The 12,639-nt window shown below is 42.3% G+C and overlaps 1 non-coding gene across 1 annotated transcript; it reads right to left on the bottom strand.

The window, feature by feature from the left end:
- Positions 1-9,806: 9,806 nt before the first annotated feature.
- On the bottom strand, positions 9,807-9,913 carry LOC133833393 (small nucleolar RNA R71). The gene has a single exon (XR_009892774.1). It is a non-coding gene; the product is annotated as a small nucleolar RNA R71 (small nucleolar RNA).
- Between the last annotated feature and the right edge of the window lie 2,726 nt (positions 9,914-12,639).

The raw sequence follows: 12,639 nt of genomic DNA, 5'->3' as shown, positions 1-12,639 counted from the left end.
TCCGGGGCTGGAATCATTCTGATATCCCCCGAGGGACATATGTTCCACTCGGCGCTAAGGTTCGGGTTCAAGGCCTCCAACAACGAGGCAGAATACGAAGCTTTGCTGGCCGGCCTAAGAATAGCCAGGGAGTTAAAGGCGAGCTCCGTCCAGTGCTTCAGTGACTCCCAGCTCATGGTTAACTAGGTGCTGGGCGAATATCAAGCACGGGGACCCAAGATGGCTGCCTATCTGGCAAAGGTAAAAACCGAGCTGTCCGCGTTTGGGCAAGGATTGATCGAACAGATACCTCGAGAACAGAACACCAATGCAGATTCTCTTGCCAAGCTCGCCACCTCGGGAGAGATAGAGACACTGGGGCTGGTGCTAATAGAATTCTTGGAAAAACCAAGTATAGAAGGATATCGGGTAGAGGTCGAGATGATCGACACCAGGCCGACCTGGATAACCCCCATTCTTGAATATCTCGTCGAGGGCAAGCTGCCCGAGGGACGTAACGACGCGCGGCGAGTCCTATATCAAGCTCCGAGATATACAGCACTCGATGGAGTGTTGTACCGACGTGGGCACTCTTTACCACTCCTCCGGTGCGTTCTTCCAAGTGAAGCGAAGACCATCCTACAGGAAATTCACGAAGGATTCTGCGGAGACCACACTGGGGGGCAAAGCTTGGCCTTAAAGGTTCTCAGGCAAGGTTATTACTGGCCGACTCTGTCCAAAGACTCGATCTCATATGTGAAAAAGTGCGACAAGTGCCAGCGATTTGCTGTAGTTGCCCGAGCTCCTCCAGTCGAGTTGAAAATGATCTCGGCCCCTTGGCCGTTCGCCGTTTGGGGGATAGACTTAGTAGGTGCCCTGCCTACCGGAAAGGGTGGGGTCCGTTACGCCGTGGTCGCCATCGACTACTTCACTAAGTGGGCCGAGGCAGAGCCGTTGGCCACGATCACGTCTAAAAAGGTGCTCGACTTCGTGGTTAAAAGCATCATCTGTTGCTTCGGCCTGCCCAAGAAGATAGTCTCCGATAACGGCACTCAGTTCGACAGCGACCTGTTCACGGAATTCTGTGACAGGCATGGGATTGTGAAAAGTTTCTCCTTTGTAGCCTATCCTCAGGCTAACGGCCAGGTCGAGGCTGTCAACAAGACTCTAAAGGAGAGCCTCAAGAAAAGATTAGACGAAGCAAAGGGAGTCTGGCCGGAACAGCTCCCCCAGGTCCTATGGGCATACCGAACCTCGCATCGGACTCCTACTAGTCATACTCCTTTCTCCCTAACCTTCGGGAGTGAAGCAGTCCTCCCCGTGGAAGTTAAGGTTCAGTCGCATAGAGTCCAGTCCTACGACCAAGGTAGGAACCACGAGCTCCTATGCCATTCCCTAGACCTCGTTGATGAAAGGCGAGAGGATTCGCAACTCCAGCTCGCCCATTATCAGTAGAAGATCACTCGCTATTTCAACTCTAAAGTCAAAAAACGTGCCTTTAGCGTTGGCGACTTGGTCCTAAGGAGAGTTTTCCTGGCCGGAAAAGATCCCAAAGATGGAGTGTTGGGACCAAACTGGGAAGGACCATACCAGGTCATCGAAGTCGTCAAGGAGGGAACTTATAAGTTAGCCCGACTTGATGGAGGAGCCGTACCACGGACTTGGAACGCCATCCACTTAAAGAAATATTATCAATGATCCACTTGTAAGGCCTGGAAGGCCACTTTCTATATATTAATAAAAAATCAGCTTTTTACGCACATTCGCAATTGTAATCTTAAAGTAACCACGAAAGACCCTTTCCCAGTTACTTGGGGGGCATATGGTACCTGGATATAACCAGGTCTCCTTAATGACTTAGATGTTGATCCTTATCTATGGATCGTTGCTCTTCTTAAAGAGCTCGAGATATGGATAAGGGTTAATGCTAACTAAGTCCTATCCTGGTTTTAACCAGGTCATAAAAAACTTAGAAGTTGATTTAAATCCGTTGATCGTTGTTCTTCTTAAAGAGATCGAGATATGGATAAAAAATTAACACGAATTAAGTTTTCTAAATAAGGTCCTGGTTTTAACCGGGTCATAAGAAACTTAGAAGTTGATTTAAATTCATTGATTGTTGTTCTTCTTAAAGAGCTCGAGATATGGATAAAAAATTAACACGAACTAAGTTTTCTAAATAAGGTGCTGGTTTTAACCGGGTCATAAAAAACTTAGAAGTTGATTTAAATCCGTCGATCATTGTTCTTCTTAAAGAGCTCAAGATATGGATAAAAAATTAACACAAACTAAGTTTTCTAAATAAGGTCCTGGTTTTAACTAGGTCATAAAACTTAGAAGTTGATGTAAATCTATTTATCGCTGTTCTTTTCAAAGAGCCCGAGATATAAATAGCGGTTAACACGAACTAAGTTTATCAAAAAGATATATATATTGTAGCCGAAAGCTTGAAAAAATATGAGTTAAAAGCGCAAGGCAAATTGTCTCGAGGTAAAAACACCTCATGCAAAGGTTACAAAACATACTTCAAAATATATAAAGAAAAAAAGAGAAGAGCGCCCTAAGCTCCGTTAGTCGGCCCTTTGGAGGTCGCCGTTTCGCCTTGCTCTGCCGCACCAGAGGCTTCCCCAGTCTCCGAAGGCGGCGCCTCTTTGTCGAGGCGAGCTTGGAACTCCACCAACAAGCGCGCCCAGAGATTCAGTGGCATGAAAGAGAAGTTAGCCTCCGGATTGTGAAGCCAACAGTGATAGAACAGATCCTGCATGGACTGCTCCGAGATGGTCCTCTCTTCCTCTAGGGCGGCCTGGATTTTGGTCCTCGCTGCCTCAAGGTCCGCCTGCGAAGTGGCAAGGGATGTCTCGAGCTCCTGGACCTTCGAGCGGGTCTTCTCCAAGTCGAATTGGGTCCTCTCCAACTCGCCCTTCGAGGTCATCAGGGCATCCTTAGCCGCCTTAACCTCCTGAAGGGTGGCCTAGTGCTCGGTCCTCATGTCATCGAGCTGAGTTCTGGCCCTGATAATGCTCCGATGAAGGGCGACGACACCCTGTGAGGAATGAAAGATAAACTGTCTCAGAGGAAAAACAAGGCAGAGTATAATGGTAAAAGCTTCAAGAGAATAGGGAAGCTTACCGTTAAGGTCATGCTCATTGAAGAGTCCATAACGTCAACCGGGCTCATTGACTCAATAGTCCGGAGTTCCTTCTCGGTGAACTTGTAGATGTGGTTAACAGCATAGCTCGCCGATTCGTACATCTGCCCCCAGAAGGCCTCTGGGATCTTCTCCAGATCCTTGGGATTGACCGGGATGCGTACATCGAAGGCTGCCACAGACGGAGTCCCGATCTCCATTCCTACGTCCTGGGTGGCAGGCGGAACTCGCTAAGGCGGTGGGGGCATTTGTCCTACTCCAGCGGCAGGAAGGATCGCCCCCACGACCTAGGCTGATGGGGTTTTCTCCTTTGCCGGAGATTTGGTGGAGACCCCAGCAGTACTCTTGGAAGCCCGGAGCCTTTTCAGTCTTGGCCCGGCTGAGGGGTTCCCCCCGAAGACCACGCCCCGCAAGCTATCCTCGGGCTGAGACATCTCTTCTGTAAAATAAAAAACGTGGTTATTACAAGTTAGCAATCATGCAGAGAAAGACAGAAGGTTAAAGCTAAAAAAGTATACGATTACTAAAGGAAATCCTACCCCCCGAACTGGAAGAGCCTAAGACGATTATTTCCCGAACTGACTCGGGGCTAGATTCTTCTACATACTGCCTACACCCCGGAGCATAAATACCTCTCTGGAGTGAAGGCCAGGTGCGTAGGTTGGTCCCATACTCCTCGAACAGGATCGACCTAAAAGCTAGGGTATTATCTACTACTACGGTGCCCCTAGGCCGGCTCTCTTGGTGATCCAGCACGAGCCGGTCGACACAATGGAGCAGAAGTGTGTTCAAGTCTGGATCGCTCCTGTGACGATGGACGATCTTCCTAGGATTGAACCTAGCCAGCCGGGGGTCTGCAGCGGCCCTATCTAGACTCTTAAGCAAGTTAGAGTTACCTTGGCTAGAAGGACCCGCGGCTGCTCCGGATTGGATCCTCTCCTCGCCCATGCTCTGGACGACATCCAAGGTCCTCTTCCTGCTCCTCACGAACGGAACTTCGGCCTCCTCGTCCTCCTCGTCTTCCGCGCCCTCGACCTCCTTCACGATGACAGGTTTGGTGTCCTGAGCTGGGGGCGGCCCCCGGGGCCTCTTCAGGTTCAAGGTCTGATTTGGAAAAATCAGCTTGCAGAACACCATTGTCTCGTCCGTCACGAGCGCGCGATAATCCTTCTCGCTGGGGGGCAAGCCCGCCAGCGTGTCATATTGACCCCCGAGGGTCACAGACTTTTCGGTCCTCGCGAAGATGGCCGCAAGATTAGTTCGAGTTAGAGTAGAGTATGGGAGGAGCTAAAATAACGCTTAAAAGCGAGCTAAGGATGGGAGCACTTACGAGGACGATTGAAGTAGTGGTGCTCGCAGTTCCAGAACCCAGTTGACATGAAGAACTGGTCCTTGAAATCATTAGGATGGCTAGGCAGCTCAATGACCGCCGCCGTGTTGGGAAAACGGGTTAAATAGTAAAACCCGTCGCCTCGCCCCCGCTGGTCCGGGCTGGCCTTGAGGCAAAAGAAGTATAAAATATCCGCAGGAGTGGGGACCTCCCACTCATGCTTCTGGAATAAGTACCTCAACCCTACCAGCAGACGGTAGGAGTTGGGGGGGGGGGGGGAGCTGAAATGGGGCCAACCCCACAAATTTCAAGAAATCAGCAAAGTACTGATCCAGGGGAAGGATGGCCCCTGCCTTAAAGTGTTCCCCGCTCCAGGCCGCGAACGACTCTTCGAGCGGCGAGCAGCTCCGCTCGCCCTCCGCAGCAGGTTGTGCAATGACGGATGCTTTCCCCAGCGCGATGTTGTGAGTGAGGAAGAGCTTGTTAATCTTCGCCTGATCGGTTATCTTTGAGACGATTCTCTCCGCCTCAAAGAATGCGTCAGGGGCCACCTCGACCTCCTTCTCCACTGCTGGCCCGAAACGGGGGATCGGGGAGCTAGGCATCACCGCCTTTCCTTTTTCCTACTGGGAGGCCGAGCTTCCAACGTTCTTCTGGGAGAGATTCTTTTTTGGAGCCATCTGGTCGCCTAGCGAACAAAAGAAAGAACTTTAGAAAAGGCGACCCAAGCAGGAGGAAGAAGCAATTATTATTAGCACGAGCTGAGGTAAGCCCAGCTCGTGGAGAGTGGAACCACGCAGTTCAGTGAACACGCGCGTATACTCCCAACAGATCCCAGATTACTCGGAATTCGTGTGTCAAGAGGTTCAGAATAGAATTTTCCTTGGGGGGAAAATTTCAATAGACAGAAGATTACAAAACCGCTTATGAGGCGTGTTCCCTAAGCTACCCGGTTTTGCACCCAAAATTCCCAAAACTCCTACCCAGAAATTTTCCCCAGAAAAAGTATCCCGAAACCCATATTCTAAAGCGATTTCCTACAATAAATATACCCTAACCTAAAAAGGGCTGTCACCCCCCATATCCACAAAACCCAGAAAATCCTTGCATGCGGCTACAGTGAAATTTTTTGCCTAAGCTACAGTAGCATGTTTTCAAAATACGCAGGGTCAGGAGACTTACTGTGTATGACTGGGAAATGAACGAGAGTGTTGCGTTGACAGGAGCTTCGTCGGTGTAATAGCTTCCAAAGCTTCGGAGAAATCCGCGCGCCTGAGCTTCTTGAATGATGAAAATGTCAGCAACCGAGTCAAGGGTTTCATTCTTCTGGAATATGGAGGGGAAAGAGGAAAAGAGATTTGAAAAATTTCGAATGAAAGGGTGGCCCGTGCGTAGGGTGGCCACCCCCTTTTATATACATGGAGGATTACGTGTAGAAGGCTCTTGGATTTCCCTGATGAGGGATCCGAGGCCTTCCACTCAAAATACGAAACGACGGCTGGGCTTAGGCTAGGCCATTAAATGCGGTTCTCGTAAGACGTACCGTCCCACCCACGATGTGCCACGTACCAGGCGCCTGCGTAAAGAGTGGAATGCAAAGAGTTGTGGGGAAGTCTAAAAGCCCCTACTATGGTCTTATATATGATTCCATATACCTCGAGCAGGAGCTTAGGGGGCAGATGTACGCCTTGATTTTCCCGTGGGATGATTAGCAGGCCGAGCTTCGGACTAATCATGTTTAGTCCATAAACATCCCCCAGGTCAGAGATCCTGTCTTGAGGTCGTACCCCCTCAGCTCGAGGAATCCTCAAGGACTCGCCAAGACTCCCAAGATCGGACCAAGGAATCAAAAGGCCGAAGGTCAGGTCAGGTGCACAACTCGTGCTACGAGCTGGATATGTAGGCCATGACCCTTTGTAAAGTCAACACACGCAAGATAAACGTGCATATATCTGACATCACGTGTCCGATATCTCCCTGACTTCTCGGACACGCTGCAGGAACGTGCGTGTTCAGACACCCACGGCTGGGTTGGGCCGTGCGGCCCATTATCTCCTTATCTAATCGATTTGACCATACTTATGTGTCAGGTTTAGGAATTAATAATGAATGTCACAGAGTTGATATGACAAATAAGAAGGTCACGGGATGACCTCCTTACCAACTTCCAGGTGCCTTCTCCTATAAATATGGAGACCTTGGGAGTTGATAAGGGTTGGAACAATAGTCGCTGGAGAGATATACTTTGTAACCAAATACCCAGAATATATCAATAATATTGACTAGTGGAGTAGAAGGATTTCAACCTTTGAACCACTTAAAAAACGTGTCTCGAGTCACCTATTTTATTTACTAAGATCTTATATCTGTTACGGTTCTACCTTTGGCACTAATCCTCTTCTCTCTTTCTCTTAATTACCTGTTGGCGAAGAACCGCGTCAACAAAACCCATTCTACCTTAATCAAGAACCCACGTGTTCTCCAACACATTGTAGAATGTAAGGAAGCTTGGAGCAAAGGTATATCTTGAAAATATGAAAACAACCATCAGGTACAAGGTACGTATACGGGTACGGGAAGTACGTCTCTGAGGATGATAGAGGTGTGACTCCGACATCCGTATTAGACAAGTAATGGAGGTACGAGAAAGTACAAATACTAAGGACAACACCACTACCACCTGTATGCCTCTGACAATGTACCAAAGCCGACACCACGACCTTCTGCACAACTACTACCTGTGCCACCACACTGACAGTGTATTCATGTACTATCAGGTCCTCCAGGAGCACAATGTATCGAGAGTCAATAAAGCTCAACTATAAATAGATCCTCACCCTCAAAGAAAGGGGTTGAGAAATTCATTGTACACTCAGGCTATTAAGCAATATACGAGTTTTTACTCCATTGTTGTTCTGCATTTATTTTTCTTCAAGTCCATTTTAAGTTCTTTCTTAGTTATTCTCTTACTAAGCTTTGCGTTTTCCAACCTAACATCGTTGACGAGTTCTCAACGTCAATAGTTTAGCACCGTCTGTGGGAAGAACAACTAACAAACAGTAGTCCCTCAATTGATTTCAGTAAAAAAAACATGCCAAGGTGTTCAAAATGTCTACAAGACCACCAAGAAGTGGAGGTTCAGCTAGACAGAACCCAGCTATGGGCGCCCACGAGAGATCCTTTGGGTTCGATCTCGTGCTTACACGAAAACTATTCTATAAATACGATTCGTGCGCTTGCGAGTTATAAATATTTAAAACATACCCGTTTTGGGTCAATCAAGTTTTTGGCGCCGTTGCCGGGGAGTTGCAAGAGAAAAGAAACGAAATTTATCTCAAGGTTAGTGAATTCTTCTACTAGTTATTTTAATTTTTGCACTTAAAAAAAAACTATAAAAAATATATATATTCATATAAAAACTAAAAAAAAAAATATAAAAAGAAAATTTGGGACGCTTCTACCACCCATAAAAAAATATACTTATATTTCTATATTTATTGTTTTTTTTTAGTTGATGACACTTGTGCCTCCTATCTATCTTTTTAATTTTTATAGTTGACGGCACTTGTGCCTCCTAATTTTGTTGTAATTTTCTTTATTTAGCTTGTTGTTGTTTTTATTTTATTTTATTTTTGCCTCTATTTTATTTTTGCAAGTTACTAGTTGATGGCAATTTTGCCTCCTAATTTTTTATTTTATGTTTTAGTTGATGGCACTTGTGCCTCCTAATTTTTACCTTATTTTTGTTATGGTTGATGGCATGCTATGCCTCCCTACTCTTGCCTAATTTTTAATAATCTTATTTAATTTTTTCTTATTTCTCTTTATCCTTTATCATATTATTGAAAAAAAATACTTGAAAAAAATATATGTATACTTGAAAAGAAAACTTGAAAAAAAAAATATATATTCTTGAAAAGAAAAAAAAAAGAACTTAAATCTTGTCCTAGCTCTTGTTTTCATTTCTTAACATTGTTTTTGTTCTCTTAATTTTTATTTTCTTGTTCTTTTTTTTTCCCTTAATTGTCATCTTTAAAAAAAAAAATTTAGTTTCTTCCATATGGATCATTTTAATTATAGTTGGAATTCTGAGTACAACTATTATGAGCATTCAAATTTAAATTATAGAGAAACTAATAATATGTATGATATGCATGAATCATTTGATATCCCATTTGCCCCCACCTATAATCCAAATTTTTCATGGAGTCATACCCAATCTCCAATAGGGCATGAATTCAACATGCATAATCAAAGTCATGCCCAATCCGACCTATCATTTCCCATTGAACAAGAAACGAGCCCATCTTTAGAGGATACCCTACAACAGTTCATGCAATCAACCTACCAAATCTTACTAGCACAGTCTCAGTCAATCTCAAAAATTGAAACAATAGTAGGACAACTTGCAACTGTTATAGAGTCGGAAAAACAAGTTTATCCCAACCAACCCATTCCCAATCCAAATAGGCAAATTCAAAGTGAAAAAGAGAATGAAGTAGTCTTATTTAATTTTTGCCTTATTTTTCTTTGTCTTCTTTAATATTTTAGTGTAATATTGTGAAAAAAACAGAGAAACCTAAATCTTGTCCTTTCACCATAAGCAATTTTTGCTTAAAGGAAATTTGAACAAAATTCCCAATCTGCCTCTACTAATTAACCTCGGGGAGTTGTTAGTAGTGCGCGAGTAAGTGGAATCAAATAGGCCTGGGGACAAGTAAACCATAAGAATTATTTTGTTGTGAAATCTCTAAAAATTCTAAGTATGCTCTTTGGTTGTGGTTTTAACTGATCTTCCACATCAGAAAATTGCTTGTTTGAGATTATCCTTGTTGCCTTGTTTGTGAAAATTGTATGCATCATTGGGAACGTAACTCTAAATAACGATTAGTAAAAAGACGTTTATCTTTATTTGAAATTGAAAGTGTTAGTAAAAATCTGAGCATCATGGAACCTATTGCTAATATTGTTGATGAAAATGCGGTGCCTGAAAAAACTTTGCTTGAATATTTTGCACCTATTTCATCTAATGCTCCTTCATGCATTGTTTTACCTACAACTTCTGCTACTCATTTTGAGCTTAAACCAGCAATCATTCAATTGTTGCCATCTTTTTATGGGTTAGATAGAGAGGATCCTTACATTCATGTCAAAGATTTCTTAGAAATTTGCTCAACATTTAAATTTCAAAATTTTTCTGATGAGTCGGTCAAACTAAGATTGTTCCCTTTTTCATTAAAAGAAAAATCAAAAGCTTGGTTAAATTCCCTTCCCACGGGGTCTATAACTACATGGGATCAACTTTATAATAAATTCTTACTGAATTTTTTTCCTATGTCTAAAACTGATAGTCTAAGGAGAGAAATCTCTGAGTTTTTTCAAAAAGATAATGAAGAGTTTTATGAATGTTGGGAAAGATTTAAAGATTTATTATTAAAATGTCCTCATCATGGTTTTGAAAAATGGAGACTTGTAAAATATTTTTATGATGGTTTGACTCCCTCTAATCTTCAAATGATTCAATCTATGCATACTGGAAATTTTTTAAAATTTCAAGGACAAGAGGCGTGGGACGCCCTTGAAGATTTATCTGTCAATTCACAACAATGGAATTATTTTGATCCTAGGTCTAGGTCAACTAATTCACCAAAAAGTGGAGGAAGGTATGAAGTAAAAGAAGAAGTAGACTTAAGAACATCTTTAGATAAATTAGCGAGAAAAGTAGAAGCTTTAGCCATAAGCCAAACTATAAACTCTCCAATACAACCAAGAAAAGATGTCTGTTCTATATGTTCTAGTGTGTGCCATAATGCCCAATCCTGTCCTTCCTACCAAGAAGCCTTTTCGGAGGAGGCCAATGCTCTTCAATCTTATGGGAAACCAAATGATAGCCCATTTTCGTCCACCTACAATCCAAATTGGAGAAACCATCCGAACTTTTCATGGAGAAAAAACCAACCCCAAATGAATCAAGGGCACCAATACAACACACAAAACCAAGCTCATGCCCCACAAAATCAACCATATCCGCAACAAAGAAAACCTTCCTTAGAAGATACTTTACAACAATTTATGCAATCCACCCAACAAATCCTACAAAATCAATCTCAATCTATTACCAAACTCGAGACACAAGTAGGACAACTCGCCACTGCTTTAGCTGATAGAGAAAAAGGAACATTCCCTAGTCAACCTATCCCTAATCCAAAAGGTCAATATGAGATAGGAAAGTCTAGTCATAATGGAGAAGTCAAATCAATTTCAACTCTTAGGTCTGGAAAGAACATTGTCAAACCCGATTACATACCCGAGGTTGAAAACGAAAAAGAAAAAGAAAAGAGTCAGCCTTCTAGTTCTAATGCCAATGACTTTTCAAACAAGGAAACTCCAATCCATCCTTTCATTCCAAAAGCCCCATTCCCACAAAGATTACTTCCAATTAAAAAAGGTGGCCAATATAATGCCATCTTAGAAGTTTTTAAACAAGTTAGTATCAACATCCCTTTCTTAGATGCCATTAAACAAATTCCTGCATTCTCTAAATTTTTAAAGGATCTTTGTACTGTTAAAAGAAACACTAATGTTCCTAAAAAGGCGTTTTTAACTGAACAAGCTAGTTCCATTATTCAATATAAGAGTCTTGTTAAATATAAAGATCCTGGGTGTCCCACAATTTCATGCATTATTGGTGATCATTTTATTAACAAAGCTTTACTTGATTTGGGTGCTAGTGTGAATTTATTGCCTTATTCTATTTATAAGCAACTTGGTCTAGGTGAGCTAAAACCTACCTCTATAACTCTTCAATTAGCCGATCGTTCTGTGAAAATTCCTAGAGGCATTATAGAGGATGTTTTGATAAAAGTTGATAAATTTTATTTTCCTGTGGACTTCATTGTTCTTGATACTCAACCTGTGGAAAATATGCATGCTCAAATTCCTATCATTTTAGGTAGACCATTCTTAGCTACATCTAATGCAATCATAAATTGTCATAATGGTGTTTTGAAATTATCTTTTGGAAATATGACTGTTGAATTGAATGTATTTAATGTTGTTAAATCTGTTGAGTGTGAGGAAGTGCATGAAGTTAACATGATAGATAGTATTTGTGAAGATGATGGAAATGACTTACTTGATTTTTGTGAAAAATACTTTGGTATAAAGTTGCATGCTGTTGACTCTAATGATGATGTGAATTCTTTGGTAGAGCCTATACCCTTAAATGAAACCAAAGTTGAACCTTTTTCACCCTTAGATCATGTTCAATTAATCTCCGAGTCTCCAAAGTTAGACCTTAAACCTTTACTTGAAAATTTAAAATATGCTTTTCTAGGAGAATCTGAAACTTTACCTGTTATCATAGCATCCGCTTTAGATAAAGAACAAGAAGATAAATTGTTAGATGTCCTTAGAAAACATAAAGAAGCCATAGGTTGGACCATTGGAGACATTAAAGGAATTAGCCCATCCATATGCATGCATAGAATCCATCTAGAAGAGAATGCTAAAACCTCTCGGGAATGTCAAAGAAGATTAAATCCAAATATGAAAGAAGTAGTTAGAGAAGAGGTCATAAAATTGTTAGACGTAGGTATCATTTACCCTATTTCTGATAGTCAATGGGTTAGTCCAGTTCAAGTTGTGCCTAAGAAGTCTGGGATCACAGTTGTTGAAAATGAGAAAAATGAATTAATCCCTACTAGAGTACAAACGGGGTGGAGAGTGTGCATAGATTATAGAAAGTTGAATAATGTTACTAGAAAAGATCATTTTCCATTACCTTTTATTGATCAAATGCTTGAACGATTAGCTGGCCATGCATATTATTGTTTTCTTGATGGGTATTCGGGGTATAACCAAATCCCCATCGCCCCAGAAGATCAAGAAAAGACTACTTTTACATGCCCTTTTGGAACTTTTGCATATCGTCGCATGCCTTTTGGATTATGTAATGCACCTGCGACTTTTCAAAGGTGTATGATTTCGATTTTTTCTGACATGGTTGAAAGATTTCTTGAAGTATTTATGGATGATTTTTCTGTGTTTGGTTCTTCCTTTGATGAATGTCTACATCATCTTTCACTTGTTTTAATTCGTTGCAAAGAGAAAAACCTTGTGCTTAACTGGGAAAAATGTCATTTTATGGTTAAAAAAAGAATTGTTTTAGGTCATGTAATTT

Source organism: Humulus lupulus, chromosome 4, assembly GCF_963169125.1.
Source record: "Humulus lupulus chromosome 4, drHumLupu1.1, whole genome shotgun sequence".
NCBI lineage: Eukaryota > Viridiplantae > Streptophyta > Magnoliopsida > Rosales > Cannabaceae > Humulus > Humulus lupulus.
The sequence above is the reverse complement of the archived record's forward strand: the minus strand, read 5'-3'. Positions and strand labels throughout refer to the sequence as shown.